This window comes from Diceros bicornis, chromosome 17, assembly GCF_020826845.1.
Source record: "Diceros bicornis minor isolate mBicDic1 chromosome 17, mDicBic1.mat.cur, whole genome shotgun sequence".
Lineage (NCBI taxonomy): Eukaryota > Metazoa > Chordata > Mammalia > Perissodactyla > Rhinocerotidae > Diceros > Diceros bicornis.
Window position 1 is genome coordinate 32,620,855 of NC_080756.1, and position 22,641 is coordinate 32,643,495.

The 22,641-nt window shown below is 40.6% G+C and overlaps 1 pseudogene; it reads right to left on the reverse strand.

The window, feature by feature from the left end:
* Positions 1-5,746: 5,746 nt before the first annotated feature.
* The window catches only part of LOC131415557 (protein O-mannosyl-transferase TMTC1-like), a 194,392-nt pseudogene continuing 177,497 nt past the window's right edge, over positions 5,747-22,641 (reverse strand).

Genomic DNA, 22,641 nt, shown 5'->3' on the forward strand with positions numbered 1-22,641 from the left:
GTGAGGTAATAAATTTCTGATGTTTAAGCTATTCAGTTTGTGGTACTTTGTTATGGCAGCCCTAACTGTCACTAAGATTTTCTCCTGTTTTCCTCTGGAAGTCCTGTAGCACTTTTGTATGATCAATCTGGCAGAGGTATGAAAGAGTTCCTGAGATCAAAATGATTTCAGAATGTGTTTAAGGAGCTGTAGCAGTAAAGTTTTTATTGGAATAAAGAAATTCTGCCTGTTTCTGGCAAGCAGAGAGAAGAGGAATTCATATTCGTGTAAACTAATTTCATTGAACTAAGAAGCTACAAAAGTTTGGCATCTGTGTCACTCTAATTTAATGGATTAGAAATATAATTTTTTTTGGAACGGAAGCTGCAGTTTGCTGAATCATCATTCTTTTGTTCCATTCTGAGGAAATTCGCTGCTTCTTTGTAGGTAGTGTCCAAGAGAAGTTTTTGGAAAGTGCTGAGCTGAGTATTTAGAAACTAAGATAGGCAATGAGTCTTGCATTAGATTTTTCACAGAGGCCACTGGCTGAATTGTGTCTCGGGTCTCAACAGTGTTTGGTTACCATCCTCTCCTCAATCAATCTTCTTGAAAACAGAAGGGATTCAGGAAATTCAACTAGAAATTATGGAGGGCTCACTATATACTCATCATTGTCAGGGTAGGTAGAAGCCCATAAAATGAAGACCTAGTGCTTAAGAAATCTGCATGGTGTCTACTTAGGGACGTCACTGCTGCATTCTCCAGGCTTTTTATGGCAGTCCTCTGGGAGCAGTGCCCATGTTGGAACACTCAATGAAGAATTAGAACCATGCTAGATGGCAGAAAATGCCAATTTGTCATAAAAAGAGGTGCTGCAGCATTCTACAAAAAAGCATGATACGTGAATGAGAATAGTGATATCTCATTTCTGTGAGTCAAATAGAAGGGGGTATTATAATTATGTTTTACAAATGAGGAGACTGAGTTAGAGAGAGGCTAGAAGGACACAGCCAGATGTACCAGCAATATTTAGCCAAGGCTTTCAATTAAAGCCTTTTTTTTGGTATTGTGCTGGTCACAAGTATCTTCTTTTCTATTACCGAATTTTGTTCATCAAGATGTATGGAAGATTATTGTTTAGCAAATTTCCATCCGTCTCTTCCCTCAGCCTCCATGGGTGCTGTGTATACCCCCTCACCCTGCTATGCTTGACTTTGGACTTAGCCACCTGGACTGCTTTACCCAGGGGATGGCAACAGATGTGAACGAAGGCTTGAAACATGCTTGCACATTTGAGCTTGCTCTCTCGAGCTCCTGCCTTCAACCATGAGAAGAACATGCTGTGCATACTGCTAATCTAAGAAAGATGAGAGACGTGGAGCAGGCCTGGACCCAGCCTGCAGCTAGGATTCAGGCCCACAGATGTGTGAGGGAGCAATATATTGCTGCAAGCCACCGAAATTTCCAGGTTATTTGTTAGGGATCGTTGTCTTAGTAATACTAAATTAATACCTACTTTTGTAAAGAGCAAAATAGTTATGTGTAGCACGATGTAGCACACAGTGCTTATGTACTACATAGACTGGAAACAGAATAAGAATAGAGGCTGAAAGGTATGAAGAAATCAGAAGACCTGGGTTGCAGTGGCATTTCTACATTTAATAATAGTAGCTTATTCTTATGAAGTGCTGACTATGTGGCAGGCATTTTTCTAGTGGTTTTATTAACTCATTTAATTTTCACAACAACTCTATGGGGTAAGTTTATTATTATTCTCACATTAGAGATGAGGAAATGGAGGCACAGAGAGATGAAGAAACTAACCAAGGTCTCACAGCTAGTAAATGGCTGAACTGAGATTGGTACCTAGACAGGCAGTGTAACAGATGCTGTCATGTGCTACCCAGATATCGTGTCCACAGCTGAGGCATTTGTTTCCCCAGCTTCTGGGAGAGTTGGCTTCTTTTTTTTTTTTTTTTTAAATACTTTTTTATTTATTTATTTTTCCCCCCAAAGTCCCAGTAGATAGTTGTATGTCATAGTTGCACAGCCTTGTAGTTGCTGTATGTGGAACGCGGCCTCAGCATGGCCAGGGAAGCGGTGCGTCGGTGCACGCCTGGGATCCGAACCCAGGCCGCCAGCAGCAGAGCGCACGCACTTAACCGCTAAGCCACGGGGCTGGCCCGAGAGTTGGCTTCTGATGGCTCTCAGCTGAGGTCTTCTCTGGGCATTGCCCTTGTCCAAAGGGAGCTGCCTCACCCAAGATTATATACATTCTTGAGGGTAGCACATCCAATGTCTAGTCAGTATGTGGCCAAAACCCCACTGCTTACGCTAGGGGCAACTTGAAGTCCCTTTCTAACTCAAGAGCTCTCTGCGAGATCAGATTAGTCCTTTGTAGCTACTTCATCACCTCTGCCCAATCCTGCTTCCTTCATTTCCTTATAGATGTTGGTTTTGAAAATGCTCCCCAACAAACCTACATACAAATATCCATCTCACAGTTTAATTCCAAGGAACCCAATCAGAGATGGCACCACCCCAGAGTCTGAGTTCTTAGCCACTGCATGATATTGCAAGTCACCACGGAGCTTCATTGTAAAGTGGGGACACTAATACCTCTCTTATTGAGAGGATTAAAAGTGGTAGCATTTTACATTCATTTTCATTCTGGAATGTGGCTGACTTCTGCCTCACCTTTCCCACTCCACAGAAGCTCTTTCCACTAAGGTCCTCAATGACTTTGAATGGTAAAACCCAGCTGGTGTTCTTTATACTGAACCCTGCTTTTGATTCTATCATCACTTGTGAACTTGGTCTTTTGATGATTGTTTTCCACAGGATTCCAACTCTCCCTCTCTTGTTCAACTACCACCTACATATTCATGACTCCCTAACTCCAACTTCTTCCCTAAGCTTTGCAATTGTTCCATAAGCAGTTGAATATGCATTGCCACTTGTCTCCCAAGTTCCTCAGACTCAGCATTTCCAAAATGTAAATCACCATTTTCTCCAGCAAATCTACTCCTCCTTCTGTATTTTGCTTTCACTGGTAACACCATCTTTCCAGGCCATGATTCAAATGCAAAGGTGTCTTTCTTGAATAGTTCCTGTTCCTCACCCCCATACTAAATCAATAAGTCTGGCTAATTATATCCATGTCCCCCAAACTTCTCCAGTACGTCCCTCCTCTCGATTCCTTCTATCGTTGCCATACTTGAGGCCCTCAACGTCTCTCATCTGAACAATTGCAAAAGCTTCTTGCTATTTTTGCAAGTGGCCTTTTTGCTTCCAGCCTTGCTCTCTCAAAGCCATCATCCAAACCACAGCCCACGTGATCTACCCAAAAGGAAAATCTGATCATGCCATTCTTCTGCTTAAAACTCTGTAGTAGCCCCCATCGTCTGTAGGATAATATCAATATTCTTATAATAAAAAGCTCTTCATGATCTGACAGTACAGTGTGGTGGCTAAGATGTGGGTTTTAGATTCAGACAGTTGGATTAGATTCCTGGCTCCACTGCTTATTAGTTGTGTGGCCTTGGGGAATACACTTAACCTCTCTAACAGAATGCAGAGATAATAAAGGTATCTACCTGAGGCAGTTACTCTCCAAATTTCCACACACTTCCCATGTTTTCCAGCCTTTCCTGAAGTTAGGTTGGGGCCATGTGACAGTTGACCGGGAGTGGAATTGATGTGAGGCCTTTGAGCCTCCTCCACCTTCCTCTTCTCCTGCCATGACAACCTTGGAGGCCACATGTTCAGGGTGGCACAGCTAGTGTGGCCAATTCCTCCATTACCATCAGGGTCACCCGCTGGACTGTGAGCTCCTGAGGACACAGTGCTTCACTGTAGCACCTCCAGCACTAGAACAGGGCCTCACCCATATCAAGAGGTCAACAAATGATTGCTGAATAAATCGACACCCACTTTGGACTTTGGTAAATGGAGTATCATTTTCTTAGAAATACGCGGAATAGATTTTCTACCTTTGTATTAGTTTCCTAGGGCTGCCACAAGAAAACACCACAGACTGATTGGCTTAAACAACAGAAATTTATTTTCTCACAGTTTTGGAGGCTATAAGTCTGAGATCAAGGTGTCAGCAGGTTTTCTTCTGAGGCCTCTCTCCTTGGCTTGTAGACGGCCGCCTTCTCACTGTGTCCTCACATGTTCTTTCCACTGTGCACTCCTCTGGTGTCTCTCTGTGTGTCCAAATCTATTCTTTTTATAAAAGCACCAGTTATATTGGATGAGAGCCCACCCTAACAGCCTCATTTTAACTTAATTACTTCTTTGAAGAACTTATCTCCAAATATGGTTACCATCTGAGGTAGTGGGGGTTGGGACTTCAACACATGAATTTTGGGGGATACAATTCAGCCCATAAGAACCCTTACCTGGAGACCACCCTGCATTGACCCCACTGGACCAGAGGGTCTTTTCCTCTTAGGAATAAAAGTCAGTAATGAGAATGATCAGGACAGCAGGAAGTAACATTTGTTGCTGGTATGGCAGGATAGCAGCCCATAACTACAGTCCACTCACTATGTGCAAGATCCTATGCTAAGTTTGCTAAGTTATGTAAGTGCATGTCTCTTCCAACCTCAAAATTGAAGTATGGAAACATAAAGGAATTTGTCTTAGGATATACAGCTGATTAGTGGTAGAGCTAGGATTTTAGGATTTGAACCCATGAATATTGCCTTCCTCCCCATCTCAGCGAATTGTCACAAGCAGCCTATGAGAGAGTATATGTTTTTTTAACTGATAGTAAAATAGCAAGCATTTATACAGTGTTTTCTACATGCCTGGTACTCTCTTAGGTACTTCATGTGAGCTAACTCATTTAATCCTCATAACAATGCCATGAGGTAGGTACTGTGTTACCATCGTCCCTCTGCCAGAAGTCACTAGCAAGGAGGTGGCAGAGGAGGATTTGAACCCGGGGCAGTCTGGCTGCCCCACCATGCTGCCTCTCAGGGACGGAGATTGAGTAATTCAGCTAAGGGCATGCCACTCAGAAGGGACAAGACCGGGGTCTGTAGCTGGGCCTCTCTGCAGACCCGGTGCTCCCTCCGTTACCCTGCACCGCCCCCGTCTGCCTGCCCCTCACCATGTTGTTTTCCTCCACATCTTGGTGACTGAGCAGGTCTCCCAGACTCTAGTGCTGAAGAAACAAGGGGTGGGGGAAAGGCTCCTTTGCCATGTTATTCGAGTAAACTCTTGTTTTTCCTTAGATCGATTAGCTGCAAGTTTAGAATTTCAAAACACAACCATCTTTAAAAATCAAACCAGTTAAATCTGGGAGGGGGTGAGAGTCTTCAGCAGGCTGGCAGTTGTGTACAGATCGTTTGACTTTTTTATATTTATAAAAGTTGTGTCTGTCACCAGGCCTCTAGGAACATTTGGACAATTTAAAACATAAACTAGAAAAATATGTCGACATAATTGTCTGCTCTAAAGAATTTTTCTGTAATCACAGCCTTAATGTAAAAATTCCCACTTGGTATCCCTCCCCAGGCAGAAGTTGGAGTGTACAGATGAGACTTTTTGTGTGCTGAGAAGTTAGCCTGAAATGTTTTGTCCTGACACAAGTTCATTTCAGACTCGACTTCCCCATAGACAGCATCTCGATCCTTCTTTCTCCTGCTTTTCCCCAACCAGGAGCCTCCCCCTCCTCCCGGCGGCAGGCTTCTGTGGCTTTACAGTGCTGTCCCTTTCTGGACATTGTCAGTGGCTCCTGGTGCCCACCCCTGAGGCCCTAAGACCTCGTCAGGATCCGGATCCCACCAGTTCCACCGGCCTCCTGTCGTGCCCTCCTCCTCCTCAGTGCCCCCACATTTTCCTCTGCCATCCCCGACCACCGGTTACTCCCTGCTGGTGCCCGGGACCCACCGCGCAGCGCTCCCTCTCCTGTGTCGGCCATTCGGTGAAGACCGGACGGAGCCATGGTCAGAAGTGACCTGCTCTGCTTCACGGAGCCGGTGGTGTTTCGTCTGCAAGCTCGGGGTCCTTTCACAGAGCCCTCGCTGTTCTTGGTGCACATTTGTTGACTTCTATCTCCAAATGTCGAGGAAGGAAGGATCTGAAGATAAAAGAGCCAACGTGTACACAGTGGGCATCAATAAATGGTGGCTGCCTCTCTTCTTTTACTTAAAAAAAAATTACCCACCTTACCTGGCCTATTAAATGAAAGACTGTATTGAGGCAGAAATTATTAGAGAGAAACTTGGAACAACTGTTTTTATAAAAACTGTTTTTGTTGTGGTAAAATATACATGACATAAAACTTATCATTCTGACCATTTTTAAGTGTACAATTCAACGGCGTTAAGTACACTTACAATGTTGTGCTACCGTCACCACTGTCTATCTCCAGAATTTTTCATGTTCCCTAACTGAAACTCTGTATCTGTTAAACACTAACTCCTCATTTGTCCTCCCTCAGCCACTAGTAACCACCATTCTACTCTCTGTCTCTGTGAATTTGCTTGTTCTAGGTACCTCATGTAAGTGGAATCATATAGTATTTATCCTTTTGTTTCTGGCTTATTTCTCTTAGCATAACTTTTCAAGGTTCTTCCATATAGTAGCATGGATGAGAATTCATCCTATTTTATGGCTGAATAATATTCCGTTGTATGTATATATCACGTTTTATTTACCCATTCATCTATTGGTGGACATTTGGATTGTTTCTGCCTACTGGGTATTATGAATAATGCTGCTATGAACATTGGTGTACAAGTGTCTGTTTCAGTCCCTGCTTTCAATCCTTTTGGGTATACACCCAGGAGTGGAATTGCTGGATCATATGGTAATTTAATGTCTAATGTTTTGAGGAACTGTCATGGCTTTTATTTACCTCTTTACTTTGTGCTTTTCTTCATCTTCTCTACTCTACTCACAGGCCACCCTCTCTGTATTTTCTATTCAGAATTACTCAGACATGCAACAACATGGATGAATTTCAAAAAGATGACACTGAATAAAAGAAGGCTTAGAGCCGGCCCCATGGCTTAGCGGTTAAGTGCGTGTGCTCCACTACTGGCAGCCTGGGTTCTGATCCCGGGCGTGCACCAACGCACCGCTTGTTGGGCCATGCTGAGGCGGCGTCCCACATACAGCAACTAGAAGGATGTGCAACTATGACATACAGCTATCTCTGGGGCTTTGGGGAGAAAAAGAGAAAAAAAAGGAGGAGGATTGGCAATAGATGTTAGCTCAGGGCCGGTCCTCCTCAGCAAAAAGAGGAGGATTGACATGGATGTTAGCTCAGGGCTGATCTTCCTCACACACACACACACACAAAGAAGCGTTAAAAAAGGCCTAGGAGCAGCCCCAGAAGCCTGGAGTCCAGCCTGTCAGCCACAGCCACCTTCAGATCCGTGAGTGAGAAGTGAAATGGTGGTTTTTGTGAGTCGTTGAGATTTTGGGATTGTTTGTTGTATAGCATTATTGCAGCCCAAACCAGAGGAATGAGAAGAAAGCCAAGAAAGCCTGTGGTCTTGGAAGTTAAGAAAGAACTTCAAGGAGGGGGAGTAATGAACCGTTTTAAATACTGCTGTTAAATCTGTTACACTAAGGACCAAGATTGGACATTGAATTTAGCAGCATGGCGTTATTGGTGAACTTAACGAGAATAGTATCAGGGAACTGGGGGTGGGTGGATGGAAAGTCTGATTAGAGTGGGTTTAAGAGAGAATGGGAGATGAGGAATTGGGGAAAATGAGTTTAGAAAAATCTTTTTAGGAGTTTTGGTAAAAAGAAATACTACAGTAGCTGGCAGAAGAAGTGGGGTCCAAAGGAAGTTTTGTTTTGTTTTAATTTTAGGATGGGAGAATTAGCAGCATGCTTGTATACTGATGGTGCAATCTGAGACAGAGCAAAAAATGATGGTGTTGATGTCAGGAGTGAGGAGGGAACCACTGGAGCGATGTCCCGGAGGAGGCAGGAGTGTGTGCAATCAGCCCTCCACAGGCTTCTCAAGGGCAGACTCTAGTGAGTCTCTGTCTACCCAGCATCTCCTACCGTGCTGAGCTCTCCATGAACTGAGTTGAATTCACTGGACTTGAAGTATTTTCAAAAAGACTGGTGAATAGCAGTATGGTACCAAGCTTGCTGGGCCTGAAACCCAATTCAGCTGACGGCCTCTGCTGAAAATCTGATGCAGACCTCATGCCTGATAAATATTCAGATCAGCTCTTTCCTCTTTAATTTCAAACCTTTCCATTAGGACACCGTCAAGGAAGAAGTGGCAAATTTCACCCAAATAGGAAAAGAAAAGAGAAGAACGGGCCAGCAACTGCAGCCTCTAATCCATTAAATTGCAGTGGGACATAGGTCAAACTGTTATGGTGTTTTAGTTCAATCAGATTTATTTCTCTCAAAATGGAATTCTTATCTCTCTGCAGAATACTGTTTTTTCCAATAAAAACTTTATTACCAGCAGCATCCAGCTCCCTAAAGACCATCTGACATCACTGTGATTCCCACACACCCTGACGTAGCAATCTTACAAAAGTCCCACGGTATCGTTCACTCCCTCAAGCATCTACGAAGATTTCTGGAATGCTCACCATGCAGAAGGCCCTGTGCAAGTCTTCAAAGATGGGGTGTTGTAACTTACTTCTTTCATATCATCCTAGAGCCAGGTTCCCAGTAGGAATGTAACGCATGCTGACTTGACTATTCTCCATCCAATCATTCCATGGCATGGGACAAAAACGACAAACGTGGGGCCGGCCCCGTGGCTTAGCGGCTGAGTGCGCGCGCTCTGCTGCTGACGGCCCGGGTTTGGATCCCGGGTGTGCACCGACGCACCACTTGTCAGGCCATGCTGTGGTGGTGTCCCACACAAAGTGGAGGAAGATGGGCATGGATGTTAGCTCAGGGCCAGTCTTCCTCAGCAAAAAAGGGAGGATTGGCACAGATGTTAGCTCAGGGCCGATCTTCCTCACAAAACAAACAAACAAACATGTGGATGAGTGCTCCCAGCTAAAGGAAGATGGCCAGATTTACAACAAACAAATGAAAAGCAGGATACCCCATTAAATTTGAATTTCAGATAAAGAATGATTGTTTTTTTTTCTATATGTATGTCCCAAATATTGCGTGTTTCTCGAGAATCAAATGAGCCTTCTTTTGGTAGCATTCTCCAACTGGCTTACCATGGAGGATTTGCCCCCTTTGAAATATCTCACTCCTTCAAGAATAAGTGCTCTGCCTCCATAGCATCCAAGCTTTTGTATTTTTGGACATTCAAGACTGAGAAATGGAATGAGACCCCCCGGGTTGCAAGTATAGAGAAGGGTATAAATGAAACCTGAAGTAAAACCAAGTATAAATGGATAAAATATTAGGTTTTCTCCTCCTTCCCTCTTTCTAGTTTCCTTTATGTCTTCTGCCACAGAAATACAAATCTCTCAGCACCAGAGTTATCAGTGTGTGTCCCAAAATATGCCACCCTGAATTCGGAGGGAGAGGAAAGTTTCCTTGGGGGTGCCCTTGCTGACATGAAAGCAGGGTCTCCAGCACTGTTTTCTTTTCCAGAGGCACCAGCATTGTCACACAAGGCAGGTTCTGGCACTGCAATTGTTGTCTAGTTGGGAGACTGATTCCTGGTGTTTCCCACTCCACCATCTTCCTAGAATCTTCTGGCCCTGTCTGTTTTGTTTAATTCTCAAGAGCTCAGCTGAGCTGGAGAGAGCTGAGCTGTGAGGTATTGGAGCAGCTGACTAAGAAGACGAGCCAAAATGAAAGAGACAGTCAATCCTGTAAGCATTTACTGCGACAGTATAAGCAAGAGGCTAAATCAGAGATAGCGCCAACTCTCCCTTATTCTGTTTTTCTCCATGGAAAGGCATGCTGGTGAGGGGTCGGGTGGATGGGTGCAGATCTCACAGCTGAGGAAGCCCTGAACAGAAGTCTCCTGCCATTCAATGGCGAAGGGTGGGGGTGGGGTGAGTGCTGGGAGGGAAGTACGGGCGAAGGGCTAGGAGTGGACAAGTATTGAGTCTTGAGTCAGAGTGGAGAAAAATGGACAAAAGATGGTGAATCTTTGCTTTTATTAGATAGATTCAAAATAATTTTCAGCCCTTCTTGGCTGGAAGATTCATTAATAGTAGTTTTTATCTTGAAAAAAAGGAAGAAAAAGCAAGATTATTTACCAGTAAAGGTCAGGAAGAAAAAAGATAGATATAAGAAATAGGAAAATAGTATTTATAGTAACTCTTTAGTCTTGACATTTGAGTAAAACTGTGAGAAAAATAAGCCAACTAAATTCCAACAGGACTTCAGTTCACATAAATTAGTTTGTAATTGTGTGTAATACTTCCTGATCCATATTTGTGATCAGTAAAATCATGGTGCCTCATTCATACACTTTTTTTTTTTTTCAGAAAAACAAGGGATTCATGATACTCAATACCCAGATACATAAGGCAGAGCACAAACTGCTAATTTCACTTTTAAACATTCACGTTTTTGGTCTTCAAAAAATTCAATGAAGATATAGGTTTTTAACCATTTAAGAGAGAAGAAAGACAGAAAGAGAAAACAGAAAGGGAAAACCCAGTCCACATGGACGTGGATTATTTCTTCTGTCCTGATGGTTGGAGTCCACCATGTTCGTGCAAGCCCGTGCTCGATCTGGATTCAGTTCCATGGCTGCTTTATAGCCCTAAATAGATAAAAAAAGGTTAGGAAACGAGAACCCACCTTTAACACTGCAGGGTTGTGGAAACCACATTCAAACGTTTAAATGGTTAATACAATAATGATCACTATTATTTTCTATTATTTAAATAATATAAAACCAGTCACTATTATTTTGCAAAACACCGTGCACAGCACAAGTTGTTGATCCTAAAGTGAAGGAACCTGGAACGTGTCATTTCCCTGCAGAGATAATCCTGTGGACTTGAAGAGACCGAAGACGCCCGCAGGGAATCCAGGTGATTTTTATTATAGTGCATCATTTCCTGCTGGCCTGGACCTGCAAGAAAACTGTGCTTTTCAGCTGTTCTAAAAACTGCTTTTAATGGAGTTGGTAAAAAATCTTTTTTTCTCCCAATTTTTTTTTATTGTGGTAAAATACACATAATGAAAGTTACCATCTTAATCACTTTTAAGTGTAGAGTTCAGTGGTATTAAGTACTTTTATTTTGTTGTGCAGCCATCAATTCATCCATCTCCAGAATTCTTTTCATCTTGCAAAACTGAAACTCTGTACCCGTTAAACAATAACTCCCATTTTCTCCTCTTTCCATCCCCTTGCAAACACCATTTTACTTTCTGTATCTACGCATTTGACTACTCTAGATACCTCCTATAAGTGGAACCACACAGTATTTGTCTTTTTGTGGCTGGCTTATTTCATTTACCATAATGTCCTCAAGGTTCATACATGTTGTAGCATGTGACAGAATTTCCTTCCCTTTTAAGGCTGAATGATATTCCATTGTATATTTATAAATATACCACTTATATTTATAATATAATATACCATTTATACTTATATTGTATAAATATACCACTTATGCTTATTCATTCATCTGTTGATAGACACTTGGATTGCTTCTACTTTTTAGCTATTATGAATAATGCTGATATGAACATGGTTATACAAATATCTCTTTGAGACACTGCTTTTAATTCTTTTGGGTATATACCCAGAAATGGGATTGCTTGGTCACATGGTAATTTTATTTTCAATTTTTTGAGGAACTGCCATACTGTTTTCCATAGTAGCTACACAATTTTATATTCCTACCAACAGTGCACAAAGGTTCCAATTTCTCCACATCCTCAGCAACACGTGTGATTTTCTGGGGTTTTTTTTGATAGTAGCCATCCTAATGGGTGTGAGGTGATATCTCCTTGTAGTTTTGATTTGCACTTCCCTAATGATCAGTGATGTTGAACAAGTTTTCATGTGCTTATTGGCCATTTGTACATCTTCTTCAGAGAAATGTCTATTCAAGTCCTTTGCCCATTTTTAAATTGGGTTATTTGTTTCTTTTGTGGTTGAGTTTTAGGAGTTCATTATATATTCTGGATATTAATCCTTTATCAGTTATATGATTTGCGAATATTTTCTCCCATTCTGAGTGTCTCTTTTTTACTCTGTTGATAGTGTCTTTTGATGCACAAAAGTTTTTAACTTTCATGAAGTCCAATATGTCTATTTTTCTCTTTTGTTACCGGTCCTTTGGTGTCATATCCAAGAAATTATTGCCAAATCCAACATTATGAAAATTTTGCCCTAGAAATCTTTTTGTTATCATACAATCCTAAGATAATTGCCTAACCCATCTCAAGACCCAATTCAGTAACATCTTTTATTACAGCACTAATCTGGTCACCCCGCCTATGCTTAAATATCTCCATGACAAGGTGCTCAATGATTTTTAAAAAAGACAAGATCACTAGTGGAAGAAAGTCTAGAAAGACTAGAAAGTCTCTTTATTTGAAGCTGAAATTTTTATGCCTCTAGTTTCTAATATTCAGTTTTAATTTGATACTCATCTATCTAGAGCAACACAAAATGAATTTCTCCTGCCACAGCAAATGTCTTCAAGTATTTGAAGAGCATTATCCCACCCGTCCCAACTTTTTTTTGTCTGAAAAACAAGTATCCCATTAAGTACCACATCTTTTAGGAATTTAAAAAATTTGTTTGTTTTGCAGCAAGAGGATACTCACTGTGATTTTTCAATTTCAATAGAGCAATCATAGACATATTAATTCAAAATAATAAAGCCAAAAGTTAGCAATGTTGCCCTCAATTATGAAGACTTATTTGTATATATTAAAACTGATACGTATGTCTTAATGTTTGCAACAGTGTGTTTTGCATCCTGTAGGTGTTTAATATCTATATCATTGAAATAAAATGTATATGCAGTTTGCTCATTGATAAGACATTTACAAACAGAAAAGAAACGTTATAGAAATGCCAAAATCTGATCCACCCCTTCATCATGTTAGTTTCATTAAAAGAAGCAAATAGTGAAGAAATATGATCTTAAGAGAAACTGTTAAAATAAACTTACAGGGTATATGTTTTGAGATCAATTAATATTTAAGCAGAAAAGGAATATGGTATAGTGGTTAAAATCCTGAGTTCCAATCCTGTCTCTGTCACCTATTAGCTGTGTGACCTTGAGTGAGTTATTTAATCTTTTTTGTGTCTTAGTCTATTTGTAAGATGGGGATAATAATAGTACCTATCTTATAGGGTTGTTGCCAAGATTTAATTAGTCAATACATACAAAGTTCTTAGAAAAGTGTATGTCGTAGAGTAAGCACCCAACACATTTTAGCTGTTATTATTAGCTCAGTATTCTACTCTATATATTTTTCCTCCATATAACGGTCATTTGATCCGTTGGTCAATTAGCAAATGCCTTTATTTTCGAAACAATGTCTTTATAATTTTAGTAACATATCTACATATATATGTATACATGTAGTATATATATTTATAGATTTACAATGAAAATGTGAGTAATAATAACTTAAGAAGCCTGGTGTTGAAAATGTTTACCAGATAAGAGAACATCCAGATAATTTCCATCTCAAATTTGACATTGTTATCACTGTTGAGGATTCAACATCAATTTAATTTCTCCAAATGTGTTTGCACTTGCTTTTAATATTTTAAAAGTCATTTGTTCATTTTGAGACAAAATTATGTCACTTGGAATTTGGTCCAAAATATAATTGATGTGACCTTAAGATATCACAGATTCCAGCCTCTGGCTTTGCTAGATAAAAGAAAAACATATGGTGTTTCTGTTTGTAAATGTTTATCAATGAGCAAATTGTGTATACCTTTTATTTTAATGCTGTAGATAATAAACACCTACTGGATGCAAGACACAGTGTTGTAAATGTAGAAAGAAGCAGTCTTTCTCCTCAAAGAACTTCCAATCCAGTAGGGGACATAAAATATACTTACAGAGAGACCTAACACCACGATTCAACAGATCGTGCCTTTCCAATGACTGGTACAGACGGTAAGTATTGGAGGAGTTCAGAGGAAGCAAGGTAAGAGTGTCTACACGGGTCGGGGAAAGCTTCAAGAGAGGCAGAAACTGGGCGCATCTTCGTGGATGAGTGGGCTCGAATTAGGGTGTAGCGGGCTATTCCAAGGATGTGGGCAGGCGCAGAGGTAGAGAAATGCCCAGGGAGTATTTAGGCGCTAGTCACGCTGGAAGAGAGGCTTTCGGTAGGCAAACGGAAAGAGAAAACTGAAAATGATAACCCTGACGTATTGTGGGAGCTTAAATAATCAAAAACTGAAGGGTCAATTATAAAAATAAATTTAAACCATCGTGTCAATTAACCAAAAGATTCATTAGACAAACATGTCAATGACGTCAGATTTTATTGCACATACTTAAAGATTGGAGTACTGACTTTAGTTCATAAACATAATGCCTTGACTCGATTAAATGTTTCTACCTCGAAAGCTTTGTCAAGAAGTTTTTGCTCTTCTTGTTAGTTTCTTTCTGTGAACAAAAGCTCGGATATGATGTTAGGATGCTTTGATTTCAGCCAAAGAGCCTCATCTATAGCATTAAGTGTCTGCAGAGATTGGAAACTAAGACAGAATGAAAGTGGATTAGAGTAAAACCTAACATGATAAAATGTGTATTTCTTATTCTTATGTATTAGCTGGCATGGTATGTCAGATAGCACAGTCGGGTGAGAATCAAAACATTCAAATTCTTCATTTTTCCTGACTTTCTTATCGAGAAATAATGTGGCCCTGACAAAAAAATTTCCCTATTCTCCATGTTTCCCATTTACAGATTGGTGACAATAAAATGTCCCTGAATCACTTTACAGGGAGGTCGTGAGATACAGTTGAAAGAAAACAAGATGTGGGGTTGGATGTCTTGCCCTGACCACGTGTCCACCTGGACCACTCCAACAGCCTCCTCTTAGGTCCCTGATGCCCACTCTGCCCCAGCACCCACTGCCCCACCTCCTGCAGCCAGAGATCCCTTCAAAGCACAAATTTGATCATGTTGCTCTTCTGCTTAAAACCCCAAAGATTATCCCTGGATAAGGAACAAAACCCTTGCCCTGGTCCCAAACCCTCTGGAGTTTAGTCCCCAGTAATCTCTGCAGCCACATCTCACACCGTGCCCTGATCCCTCATGCCCAAGCCTCAGACAGCCCACTCGCTGTTGCCCCAGAGCATTTGCACGTGCTGTTTTGCTGCCCTCTTGTCCCTGAAACTTGTATTCATCACCCCCTCCTCACCTTCACATCACTCCATGGGAAAACCTGACCTCCCAGACCACTCAGGTCCCCTGATTATATGCTCTTTAGGGACCATGCCACTCTTTGACATCGGAGAGCATAGCTATAATTCTACATTGGTTTTGTGATTACTTGTTTGATATCTACCTCTTACTCTGGACTGTGAGCTTCATGAGGACAAAGGCAGTGTCTTTGTTCTTCTCATTATTCAATTCCTGGTACCCACAGAGTGTCTAGCACATAATAGACATTCAAAAATATTTGTTGTGTTTATTTATGAATTTACTGGCTGTGTGGCTTTTAAAATAGAGATAAATAATAACAGCTTCTACAGAAGGTGGTTCACCTGCTTTGAAGGATTATTATCAAGATAAAATGTATCAGCACGAGGATGGCAAGCAACATTGTGCACAACTGTTAGTCTTTATTTATTATAGAGATTACTGAGGACAAGATGAGGTAATATCACGTAAAATCTTTAGCTCAGAGGTCAGCTAACAAAATCATCCTATTTCAAAGGGAGATCTAAGATTGATAGTTTATCCGTGAAAAGCTTCCACAGGAGAGAATAATACGCCAAGTGACAATATTCAAGATTGCTCAGTCTTTTCACTGTGCAAATTTATGAATTATTTATGTCATTTCTTTTTCTACTTTTGAGTCTAAACACAACTCTTAAGAGTGGCTTTCTTGTTGTGGAGCTCCTGCTCGCTGTAGACGGCTGACACCAGGCGGTAGCACTCAGGGCAGCCAGTCGCCTCTCACACAACGTGGTTGGTCATCTTTTCAGCCTCTTTTGTCTGACCCATCACGGCCAAAACCTGAGCCTGCAAAGCCACACTGGTCTTGGCTGAGAAGACACTTTGTTATTAGCTTATCGAATAAAGCATCCCTGAATAGAGGCATTGGGAAAATGCCTTAGAAGCACTATATTACATTATAATAATACACATATTAATTATTATAATATATTATATATATACTATTATATATTTATTACATTATATTTGTTCTCCTGACAAAAACGTTCAGCATCTATTTAGTGACACAGCTAGGGCTGTATGTACCACAGTTTACTGTTTCGTGTGTGCGTGTGTGTGTGTGTGTGTGTGTGACTAGCAAGAATGACCAAAAGAAACCTGCAGAAATGGCTTGTACTTTTAAAGAAAAAGTTGACTAAGTATATCAAATCGTGACCTAGAACCACAGTGCTAAATAATTTTTTAAGTTCTTCACACGACGGTGTGTTTGTAAGAAAAGTTTCATTGATTGTATTTCCAATGAGAAGGAAGAGCTTTTTAAAAGAGAGTTTCTATGAGATAAAAAGCATTTTTTGTGATTTTGGTGAGTGGATCTAACGCGAGTGGCACATTGATATTTATAAAATGGATCTAGCACAGATATTCTGGTTCCATTTTGAGAGTTCCGTATGTCACACGCCATACTCATTTTCCCAGTTCCCTTTTTCTTTTTTTTTGTTTTTTGGTGGTCTTCTCCTCACCAGTGCCAGGCGGAGTTCCCTGTGAGAAGGCTGAAGGACCGCAGCTTCCCGGTAAGTCTGCAGAGCCTCTTCACACGCCCGCGGTTCTAACATGGCCTCCCAAGGGTGAGTGTATCGCCCCACCTGCAATGTGCTGAGTTTTAGGAACAGAGCATCAGATTTCATCTTTTTTAAAAGGTGCATTTCCAAAAGGTCTACATTTAGAGTTGGGGAGGACTGTCCAGGGATTGAATCTTGTGCCGACATGGTCTTTGAGATTATATCAAGAAAAAGATTGAAAAAAAAGGTTATGATGTTTCCCTTTGTATATAATGGTAGCTCTTTCAACCGAGCTACTAATATGGGACCAGAGCCCCAGGATCATTCCCATCAAAGAGGATAGACTCATTCTGCCCTCTGCACAGTCTCTCATCTACTGCTATTGCTAAAGTTGCTAATTCCCATTGCGAATTTATTCCAGCTTTGGCTTCATTACCCCATGTTCTAACCAGTCATTAGTTAGGGTATCATTTGTAATATTTTGTATATTATTCTTCTTGAGAAAGAAAATCAGTACCATCCAAATGGATGAAATTGTCTAATATCCTAAGAGCACATCTCTTCCAGTTCATTTTTCTTTATTTTTTTCCCCCCAAGCCCCAGTAGATGGTTGTATGTCACAGCTGCACATCCTTCTAGTTGCTGTATGTGGGACGCAGCCTCAGCATGGCCGGAGAAGCGGTGCCTCGGTGCACGCCCGGGATCCGAACCCGGGCCGCCAGTAGCAGAGCACGTGCACTTAACCGCTAACCCATGGGGCTGGCGCCTCCAGTTGATTTTTAATTAAAAAGTTGATGGGCAATGCTGAGGTCTCGGAGCAACTTGTAAAGTGAAAAATAGGAATTTTACCATTGGTACCTTTTTTCAACCACGATGTTCTCTCTCAGTGACTAGTAGGGTCTCCCAGGGTTCGCCATGGCCACGTGTTGACTTGGGCTATGTTTGATGGCCTGTTGGTAATGGGCCACCACCTTCTCTAGATCCCCTCTAACAGCTTTCAGGTTGGTAAGAGCAAAACAGTCCTTATTTCTAAAACACTTGAGTTCTTCAATCTCTCTTCTGACACATCGTTCTGCCTCATTATTACAGCCATGCCATCAATTATTCAGTTTGTAAATTAGCTTGCTTTAAAAATTTTTCTCCTTACCACTACTTAACTTTAGACCATTTTACTATTTACTTCTATCTTCAAAGAAAATAATAACAAAGCAACAACAATAATTATGACAATAGCTTTTAGGTATACTAAAATTACATGCATAATAATATAATAATTAATAAAAATTAAAACATCTCTTTTGCTTTTTGAGGTGTTTTAGTGAAAGTTTTTGTGGGCCAACAGCCTAGCTAATATGACATTTTGAGATTATCAGTGACTCATTTATTCAAATATCTGCAACCTATTAAGACAAAGAAAATCATCCTTCAGCAATTTCTAAGGGACTTTCTTAATGACTACACTGGAACATAGCACTTGAAGATATGACTTTAAATAAGTGTGTGTAAATTAGAGCTTAAACATTTCTTTTAAAGCTACAATTTTATTTTAATAATATTTACATGAACAGAGCTTTTAACCCTATAATGGTAACAACACTACCTTGCATTTGTCCAATGCAGGATATGGATTAAAACACTTGTCTATGTGATTTCATATAATCCCAGCAAGTATTTTAAAAAATCACTTAGCTACCTAAAACCTCTTGAATTATGAGATAAAATCAAATAGAAAAATTACACTTTTACAGATACAGAAGCTAAAGCACAAAGAGGTTTAGTACCTTAACAGAGATCCCAGGGTAAGAGAAGTTCAAAGCGAGAAGTAGAATCAGCTCTCTAGTGTAGATAACTTTCTCCAAAGAAGCTTCCTAGTGAGATTTCTGAACTTGGGTAACGTAACTTGGTATGCATTTTCCCTAATGGAATGATTATTCTGTATATAGTAATTTTTTCAGATGGGCTGATTAATGCAAGTTTGAGTGTCGGGAGACTAGAGACGCCCCACAGACAAATCTATATGTAGTAGGTGACAGGGAAGGAATTGAGGGGAGCTTCCTAAATATGAAAACACAAAGAAAAAGAGAAAGTACAGTGTTGACAGGATAAATAGAATGGATAGTGGGTTGACCTGGGAGATTGATTATCTGTTTATGTTGAAGTAGAAGGAAGAAGATTAGACTAACTATTTTCTTGGGGTCTATTCTGGTTTTTATTTCCTAAAACCGTTAAAATTGTGTAACCCCTAATTTGTATTATATTGCTTATAGATGAGTAGGTAAGACTCTCTAGCAATTTTATATGTAAGAATAAAAGCAGATTTCTTGGGCAGGTCAGTTTTAAATTAATTCATAATATAGTTTATGTTCTAGAAAACAGAAAAGCTTAAATGTACCAGAAAACAAAAACTTCTTTGAACCTGTCACGTTGGAAAAATAATCAAAGCTGAATTTTACTGTAGGCAGCCGGTCTATTAGTTAATGAGAATGAAATCACGTTCTTGCGTTGAATTCAACATCTTCTTTTTCATTATTTACAGATATTCATTACATGCCAACAATATATGGAGCTCTGCACAGACCATAAAAAAACAGAATTCCTGCCCAATGTATTTTACATTAAATAAGATACAGTAAGTGTATTTTATATAGCACCTGCCATACAAGAGCACCCTATCAACTATCATATAGCTTCTGTAAGGCATATTAAATAAGGAAAGAGGGAAAAATACTGAAGGTTGTGTTATCTGTGGAAAACTAGTGACTACCATGTACCGTGACTAGATTTAAATGCAGGTTCTGCAGCACCATTGAGGAATATTATAAGATTGTGGATTTAAAAATGTGTATAAATGACGCTAAGAGGAGACCACTACTTCCTAAACCACCAAAACCACTTCCCAAGTCCTGCAGAGTTTGCTTACGGATCTGATGATAACAGCTGGGCACATTTTGCTGAGCTAAACTTGATGCTTTAGAGTAGTCACAGTCCCAAGATACAATGTGATTGTCTACATAGCGTGAGCTTCCTGCTGAGCCCAGTGAACTTTATTTCTGCGGCATTCTTTGGGTTACTGTCATTTTCTTGATATATAGACCTGATCAGCATTATCTCATCTCAACAGAACAGGTTCTCCTTAGTCTCCCTTACCAGGTTTGACTAAGAAAACCCTGCAGTGGTATAAGTCTGAGCTTTCTAGATAGTTCTTTACTTCAACCTGATAAATTTCCTCAGCTTCCTCAAATTGCTCTTTAAAAGAGCTGAATGGAGCTTGAGGGTATTATGCTAAGTGAATAAGTTAGACAAAACCAAATACCCTATGATTTCACTCATATGTGGAAAATAAAAAAAACAACAAACAAACATAGAGATACAGAGATTAGATTGGTGGTTACCAGAGGGGAAGGGGGGAGGGGGGAGGGTGAAGGGGGTGATAGGGCACATTGATGCAGTGATGGATGGCAATTAGACTTTGTGTGGTGAACACGATGTAGTCTTCACAGAAATCGAAATATAATGATGTACGTCTGACAATTATATATTGTTATAAACCAAGGTTACCTTAAAAAAAAAGATAATTGTTCAATAAAAAGAAAGAGAATAACAAAGAAAATGCACAAGGCATTAAAAAAATCAAGGCTAAAACTCTAATGGGGGAGGGAGGATCAAATGGGAAAAGAACTAACATTTACGGAGTGCCAATACTATATACCAGGCACTGTGATAGACACTTTACATACTTTGCTGCATTTATGTCAATCTTGACTGTGAAAAACGTCTACAATTCATATCAATGTTTACTAACTTTAAACTCAGTTATTAAAATTCCTGGAGTCTTATTTTTCAACAAATATCCTAAGAATGCATAATCTACTGTGTGTGGAACATGAACTACATATCAGTTATCTTTTTTCCACATACACATCTCTTTGGCACAACTAGAAGAAAAAGAGCTGACACAGAACTAATTTCTCAGTGACCTGAGTATAACATCCTCTTCCTAGAGGTGGTGATCTTCCTTATAAGGCAACTTTATAAAGTTTCAGGAAGGAAAAAGGAAAGAGATTGTGATGCTTGGGCCGCCCAGTAAAGCAGCTGCCGCTGTCTGCGCTTTAGCGAGCTTATTGAAGCCCTTTCGCCAAAGGTGGCCGTATTTCCTTTTTTAAATTAACTAATTAATTTTTTTGCTGAGGGAGATTCACCCTGAGCTAACTCCTGTGCCAATCTTCCTCTTTTTTGCATGTGGGTCGCCACCACAGCATGGCCATTGATGAGTGGTATAGGTCTGCGCCTGGGAACTGAACTCAGGCCGCTGAAGCAGAACACGCTGAACTTGACCATTAGGCCTCAGGGAAGGCCTCCCATATTTCCTTTTAAGCTCCATAAAATGAAAATCAATTGCATGCTTTGTATTCTGAAGATTTACCTGGCTTTGCAAATACACAGCTGAAGTCCTAGAGAGGACATAGTCCATATGCCCTTTAGTTGAAAAGGCTGCCCTTTCAGATGTGTGCAGCTTTCGTTTTTAGCGTAGTAACTCTCCAGATGAAAATGAGCGACCGCTTCTGGAACAATGGCTGCTCCACTAGGGTTGTTCAGGATCGGCAGTGCTTCAAGTTGCTTTTCCACAGTTTCAAATTCTCGTATTCACTTTTAACCCCCACTGCAGAATTCGTTGGGGGAACTTTTGTGTGTATATGGGAGCTCATGCAGATTATAGGGAGGGCTTTGCCTTATCCTGTCTTCATTAGGGACATTTCCACAGCCCAAGGCTGGTAGCACACTGAACTACTGGCTACTCACAACAATCAACCTGAGCTTCCCACTCTGGGCAGGATGCACAACCCTCACTGATCCACCTCTAAATCCTACCTGTGCTTCAGGGCCCAGATCAGTGCCACTTCCCCTGTGGACTATTCTCTATTGCCTGCATTGCAGGTCTTGGTCACCTCTATGCACTCCAGGCATGACCACTTTTTAGCTTGCATAACAGGATTGATGTTCTGTCTCTCCACTGAGGGCAGGATCATGCCCCACACTGCCTAGGCTAGAGAGTGCATCCAACAAAACATAGCGTGTTTAGTTTGGCTCACAAAATGAATGAATATTTTTTAATTAGTCACAAACATTGAGAAATTTTACATAAAATTCCAGCCTTTAGATTTCTCTTGAAAAACTGAAAGATCTGACATCTCAAGACTCACATCCCTTTAATAGACACTATTAGAAGAAGCTGACTCTCCATTAAATGAGGCTTATGCTCTTCATTTGACTTGAATCACCTACCTGTAGGCATTAGGCTGTGTGACTCCTTGCTTAGGCATGCTTTGCACAAAGTACCCCACACTAGTTGAATGGACCACACAAACAGCAAAGCGAGCTTATCTTCTCGTTTACCAGGTTGGCATGTTTATTTCCAGTACCTACCCCCATTCTTTAGGGCTTTTGAACAGTCTGAATAAACATTTGACAACACTAAATCTCTTCTACTCCTCATTGAATTCATTTATGTAGATCCTCACACATCAGAGAACATGCCCCCTGCTGCTAATTCATTTCTGGTCACAGTCCTGCCAGATTCAACACCAGCCTATTAACTTTCACAGGCGTTTTTTAACCACATCCTCAGGGCTTCTCTCTGTTCATTAACTCACTTTTGAGGGGAAGTTTTGAGTGCACTAAAGTGAGGCATTTTAATAGCCCTGATTTAACCAGGTGCCTGACAATCTCGTCCACACCCCTCTTCTCTTGTGGTCTCACATTAACCCGTGTCAGGCACTAGTGACAGACAAGGACCAGTAAGCCACAGCTCCATGTCATGTCCTGGGGCCACCCAAGACCTC